General features: G+C 44.4%; 1 non-coding gene across 1 annotated transcript; it reads left to right on the top strand.

Moving 5' to 3' along the window:
• The first annotated feature begins 3,533 nt into the window (after positions 1 to 3,533).
• LOC138474936 (U1 spliceosomal RNA) lies at positions 3,534 to 3,693 on the top strand. The gene has a single exon (XR_011269154.1). It is a non-coding gene; the product is annotated as a U1 spliceosomal RNA (small nuclear RNA).
• Positions 3,694 to 7,038: the final 3,345 nt, after the last annotated feature.

Below are 7,038 nucleotides of genomic sequence, written 5' to 3'. Positions count from 1 at the left end.
CACTATAATAGCACCGAATGGGATATCTATTCTACATTTTCGGCTATTCATAGTTTTCGTGCAGCTGAAAACCGAATACATATCCCCCTTTTTTCCATTAATTTCTACATATTCCAAAGTAATGTGGCCTCATTACAGGGTTAGTGGTGTGGTAAAAAAGTGGTGGTAATTCCGTTGCGGCCACTGTTTTGGCAGTAACGGAATTACATTCACTTTTAAGGCACCGCTGAATTATACATTTGGATTTGATGTGGACAATTTACCTCCGGGAAAGCTGTTGGAGGTGAACCGTCCATGTCCTTTACTGGATTTACTGCAGCAGAATTACTGCTTGCATGGACTTAAAAAATGGGGAAGTACACTGCTGTTACCCTACTCACAATCCTGCCGTAAATCTGTGGGACCTAGTTGTGATAATTATAAACAGGTTTGTAGATTATTATGCAGAAATACAGTAAAAATACCACCAAACTCATAATGACTCCCATTGTCTGTGAAAATCCCCAAGCCAATAATACAGCTTGGCCCGATCAGGTTTTCACCTCACTTTTTTTGGCGGTTTATTTATGTTCTTATGGATCGATTTTGTTGCTAAGCTAACTATTCTGGAAAATGTCCTCTCAAAAAGGAGGGCAGCACAGGCAAAATCAATTCGAGCTTTATTCAGCTGTACAGGTAGTCTGGAAAGGTGACCCGTCAGACCCAGGTTGGCTATTTAGAAAGCCAAGCCTTTAACAAATGCTACTTATGGGACAGATGTATGGGGTTGTAGCCGGCCGAACCTACTCTAGCTAGAGCGGCAACATCTTCTTCAGGAAGCTTTTAGCTCTACTAAGGTCGGCTGCTACCTTAGTAATGAATGGGCTTCCCTTTACTGAAGATCAGGTGGCTCTGCATACTTTTTTGTACGTGCGGATATTTGTCTGAACCCATGGGTTACCCTGATTAGGGCTACCATTGAGGACAATATGGCATTTAACCATGACTTCAGGGTCCTTTCTCACATAGGACTGTTTTAGACTGCCAACATATGCCAAAATTATTCTTCTGGAGATGCTGAATCTTGAAAAAAGGCCAGATGTACCACTTACTGTGACTAGTGGAATCTAGAGTACTTTTGGCAAAAACCCAGGGTCACACCTAAGAACCAACCAATCAGGGAAACATGTAGATACGGAGGTCGGCATAATAATGCCCATACTTCGCTCATTCTTCTGGTTGTGTTTATTGTAATACCACCTTCATTGAACGGAACTTCAAGCTCACTTTTCCAAGGGGTTCAAACTGAGGTACCTCTGTGCTAACGGGAGATCCCATGCAGAAGAATCTGCTGGTGCTACTGGCTCAGACTGAGAAAACCTTTAAGAGTTTGGTCACCAAACCTTCCCCTTCTAAATGACCCCATTGTCCCCTAAATGCCCGGATTGCTGCCCACTGCAATCTTAGAGGGTCCACTGCTTGCACCAGGTCACACCCCTTCTGCAGGAAATGTAGAATGTGAAAAACCTAGGGGTATTCTCCCATGTACACCCGAGAATCTCCTATTAAGGTGGCCAGGGCAGGGCCATCGCTTTTGGATCCCAACCATGGAGGTGGACAAGCGAGGGAGGATCACTTGGGTAGGAGAAACCCGGGGTGGCCCTCAGGAGAATACCCTAGGAGAGATGCAGTATTTTAATGGGACAACAGGTGAAGAGATCGCAGAGGCTTTTTTGGGTTATGCAGGTCCTGCTACCCCCTAACCCGTAGAGAGACAAAGTGAATTTCCCAGAACAACCCTGATGACAGGGGACAGCAAGATAAGACAAAGGCATAATCTCAATGCCAAATGCCTCCTTTTTTTCCCCCAGTTCAGATCATAGGAAGGGTTATACGGACCTGGGGTCGCATGACAGGATGAGTAAGAAAGGGAGTAAGTTAATACAAAACAAATACACTTTTGTCTACCAAACTAGGCCCATGGGGCCTCCCCCTATCCCTTACCAATCACCTTGTAATGAGACAATCTTTAAATGCCAATTTCCATCTCACTCCATCTCCCCCTGCCCATTTCCAACAAATACTGGGATGAGGAAGAGGCAACTAAGATCAGTACAGATTACCCATAGGAACAACATTGGGAAAGTAAGGATAACCTACCCTAGAAAGAATCATCTTGTCCCACTAATCGAGTCAGGCAGGGCCAGGCAGTTAATAGTGACCACTTACACCTGACTCCACTTGACTGTTTTTTCCACTATAAAAGGTCTGGTTTCACACAGGTGGATGAGCGAGCTGGAGAAGCACTTTGGACCCAGGAAGCTACAAAGCTGGGAGCTGCAAGAAGGAGTATCTGGAGGAGAGTGGCGTGCTGCAATGATGGCCCATTGTGCGAGAAGAGCTGCAGCGGGACTGAGGAGCCGTGCCTCCTGCGAGCCGGAGCAAGGCAACTGGGACCCTGCTGGCAGCGTTCATGCAAATGCTCATTCCCTTGAGCCAATGGTGTCTGAGGAGCAGGTGGTGAGACCCTAACTTCCCAGAGAGACAGTTTGCCAGCGCCGCGCTACCCAGTGAGTTTCACATGAGAGAAACTCTGGAGCGTGCAGGTGGCTGGAGCACGAAAGCGAGGAAAACAAGAATGATGAAAGCGGCACAAAGTGGAAAGCAAAAAGCAGAAAGTAGAAAGAAAGATAGCAAGTGAAAGAAAATAATAGAAAGGAACGGTGAACACAAGCGGCACAGAAACAAAGAGGACAGAAACCAAATAGTTTTGAAAGCAAGGAAAGTGCGAGGGGACACGAGAAAGTAAAGAGAGGGCACGCGGCTGAAAAAGAAAGTGAGAACAAGGTACAAGTGAGCATGGAGAAAGAGCGGGCAAGCGGCCCGAAAAGGAAAGTGAGAAAAAGGTGCAAGTGAGCATGGTGAAAGAGAGGGCAAGTGACCCGAAAAGGAAAGTGAAGAAAAGGTGCAAGTGAGCACAGAGAAAGAAAGCAATTGTTTAAAGGTACCACAGCACACGGCACACAATAAGAAGTGCAAGTGAGCACAGCCAAAGACAGAAGTGAATGGAATAGAATGGTGCATGATGCACAGTAAAGCAGGATGGTCCAAGAGGCACAGAAGAAGGATAGAGGAGAATAGAACAGTGTGAGTGTGCACATCAAAGTGAAAGAAACAAAAGACAAGACAAGTGTGCACAAGAAACACCTGGGGATAAAAGGTACCAAGGGAGAGTGCAAGCAAGAAACAAAGAGAGAGGCAAAGAATCAGAGTGGTCACGCTGAGAAAAGCAAAGAGCCTGGCGTTTTCGAAAGCCTGTGATTCCACTGCATGGGAAAAGTATATATAAGAAAATAAATCTGTAAACAAGGAGAAGACATATCCTGACTAACTGAAACTGTGTTGAAAGTTGAAAGTGTCCCAAGCTTGGGGAAGGGCCCCCTGAGAAACCTAAAATTAATTGTCAACTGATTTTTGTTTTATGTTTAAAGTTAAAAGAGTCCTTTGCTTGGGGAACGGAACACTGAGAGGCCTGCTTAAGAAATCAAAGTGTTATACTAACCTGGCAGGGGAGCATCTGTGATCACAAAGGACGATCTCCCAGGGTGAGGCTCATCCATTGCACATCGGATTTGCTGACCCCTGCGATGTCCCCAAATGCGGGATGACTGCATTATTTCTGGTAGTGGCGGACTGCCCTCGTGCTATCCCCTAAAAAAAAAGAAGAAATCAAAGTGCATCCTGATAAAAACGGACTTTGCGTTTGACAACCGGAAGGGACCTGAGCTTGGGAAAGGGAACCCTAAGAGGCCAGGCAAAGTTGATTTGCTTTATAGTGTGGAAAGGACTGAAGCTTGGAGAAGGTAACCCCAAGGAACTTAAAGCTGCTGAAGGCATTTGAATGTATTGCAAGGATCCTGTGGCGAGGGTCTTGTAATCAGTCCTGTTTGATTGAACTAATTTTGACAAGCTTGAAACTATGCCTGGCAAGAAAGCCACTGGAAACCAATCCTGGTGTTCCTATTTTTCTGATGAACCATTACTTTTCATTTTTTACAAAAGACCCTGTAACACATTTTATGTGTAGAGTGAGGACAAGCATATGTTTAGACACAGACAGACTTTTTATTTGGACTTTCGGACATCGACAGCCCTTAGAAGCATCATTTCAGGGAAACATCCCTTTAGAGTTAGGAATAGATAGGTTTTGAAATATTATTTTCTGAGTCTGTGTCTCTCTTTTCACCATGGCTATCTCACAGGAATCAAATGGAGTTGACATATAAGATGTTAGCAGATCTTCTCCATACAAAAGGTTTGTCCAGTACTTGTGGTATACCTTTCGTGTAGTAGGCCACCTTGCATCATGGATTGGTTTTGCTAACGTCCAGGTCCAAACCTGATTCTGCCAGCCCTGCCTCTCAAACTCCAGATCCCTCAGCGGGTGATTTGTGTGCTACATTCATGTGTCTTGTATTTGGTGGGCAGAGGATGAATAGACAACAGGAAGGCAGGAGTTGAGGCAAACTCCACAAGCAAGGGATACCAACTTCACCTCAGCTCTAGGGGGACTAGCATCATCACCTTTGACCTTGAGTTCCTGGTCTTAAATAGTAGCTTGGAGAGCATCAGAAGAGGAGGATATGCATATAGCAACCCACTGGCCCACTGGATCTACCTTGCATCCAACCTACATGGGTTCTCTGTCGGGGACCTGTAACAGAGTAGAAAGAACTGCACCTTCTCTGTAGAAGCAAACAGTTTCAGAACAGGAGTGCCCAGCTTGCTACAAAACGCCCTAAAAAACAGACCTCTGCAACTTCCTTTCCAAGGATGTAAAAACCCTGCTCAGGATATCTGCTTTCCCATTGTGTTCCCCTTTGATATGAATTGCTCGGAGGGGCAGGAAATCGGCCTCTGCCAATTAAACCAATACTGATGCCAGTAGACTGAGAGAATGTGATTCTGAACAATCCTGCATGTATGACAGATAGATGTTGTCTGTTTTCACTAGTATTGAACAACTCCTGATCTTTTCAATCAATGATTGGAGAGCTCTGTAGAGTGCTGTCTCCTCTTTCCAATTGTATAATCTGTCCAACTTCTCTTAGTTCCAAAGTACCTCCCATTACTCTTCCCTTAAAGTGACTCTGCATCCTAGGGCACTGTCATTGGTGGAAATAAGGATCTCTAATGGGGCATAGAGGGGTAAAGGCATGAAGAGATTCTTGCTGTTTGACCACCAGGTAAGGGAGTCTCTCAACCCCTGTGTGATAGGAACCTGTGCTTGATATTCATGATACTGGATCCCAGTGCCATTGTAGGTGATTTATCAATGAAGCTATTTGGTGTCTGGCTCAGAAAATCACAAAGAGTGAGGCTTCCATGTGACCATGGAATCGAAGCAGCTTCCTGGCCAAGGCATGATCTCTGTGCAGTAAGTCTTCTAGGAGACAAAGAATCTTTCTGGTCCTGCTCTGTTGGAGAAGAACTCAATTCCTTGCCATCCAAATCTTGGCCCCTATGAATTGCAAGTCTTGAGCCGGGTCCACTCAGATTGGACATTAAGCATTAGACTTTACATTCCCTGACCAATACAACCCGGTTGAAGGATTGAGTAGCCAAAATGCACTGGATTGTTCTGTCCACCTGTGAAACACTCATCTTTGTTTATACAGATTAAAAATGGTTGTGCACATCTGTTAGAATTATCATGGCCTTTTTAATATAAGAAAGTAGAATAATTCTATGATATTTTTTCTTTTCATTGGGCATAGTTTTATGGACTATACACAACACATGTATCTTCAGCTTTCACAGGCATTTGAGAAGGCATCCTATATTGTACACAGACAAATCTCCACTTCTTTGCGAATTACACCCACAACATAAGCTTGTTCATTTGAAGCAGCCATGTCATCCGTTTTCTTCACTTGCCAACCACTTCAGATCTGATTAAGTGCTGAATGTTTGAATTGGCGCACCAGCACATACAAAGTAAGGACTGTACTGCGGGTTGCCTCCAAATTCACCAGTAAAAATTACAAAAGTAGTCCAAAAAGGAGTGTGCACCAGGCAAGAAGTAACACAATTTATTCTGGGCCCAGGCACAGCTGGGAAAGCGATATTCAAAGAGAATGCGGAACACAACTGCATGAAAAGCTGCCAAAAGTATGCACAAAAACAAAAGCTTTTATAATGTCATAAACAAATTAGCATCAAAACACACAGCAACATTAGGACTTCCTCCGAGGGAGGCTGATTGGTGGGATTGTGTCATTCCCCTATAGAGGGACATACATTAGCTTAAACTGATTGGGTCCCACAAACCTTACCACACCACCCTTGTCTACCCTTGTGACCTCACAGTCCAACCCACAATTCCCACATCATAATGCCAATGAATGAAACATTTGAGGTGACCAGCGGATCTTTGTTGTTCTGCCGCCGGTCATCTCCATCTGCTTCTCATGGGAACACTTTCGATCATGGCACTGCTAGAGCCTTGAACCACAAACAAGTTGCTGTTTCAATGTTGCATTTTAGGCACTCTTCGAACTTCTTCCCAAGCTAAGATGGACTAAGGACAATTTGAAACCGCCAATGGCATCTTGAAACCATCAGTAGAGCAACTTAGTAAACTTATATGCTGAATTATAAAATGGTTGGCCAATCACTGTTTTTCCACAGGACACAAAAGTTCTGCTTTCTGACCTTGAAAGTAACAAAGGCTGTTCGCTTCTTAACGAACAATCCTGTGAACGCGTAAATCGCAAAGGGCTGCCAGCCTCTGCGGGCACTAAGCAAGTTAATGAAATGTGAGCATGTTTCTAAAAAAGTATGCTTTGAGACCTGTTCACAGCGCCTCAGTCTAACGTTAAACGTTGTATACTTACCTGTGACGCAACTTTATTGCCTATATGTTTTTAGCTTAAAACACAATTATTAAGGGCATTCTCCAGCCTAGTGCATATATACCAGTGTGGCTATTGATGAAGCCCCCTCCCCTTTTAATGGGCTAGTCCCGCAGCTGGTAAGTTTGTTCATTTTTTCTGCGCT

The sequence above is a fragment of the Ambystoma mexicanum genome, chromosome 8, assembly GCF_040938575.1.
Source record: "Ambystoma mexicanum isolate Mex_15411 chromosome 8, UKY_AmexF1_1, whole genome shotgun sequence".
In the NCBI taxonomy this organism is placed as follows: Eukaryota; Metazoa; Chordata; class Amphibia; order Caudata; family Ambystomatidae; genus Ambystoma; species Ambystoma mexicanum.
The sequence above is the reverse complement of the archived record's forward strand: the minus strand, read 5'-3'. Positions and strand labels throughout refer to the sequence as shown.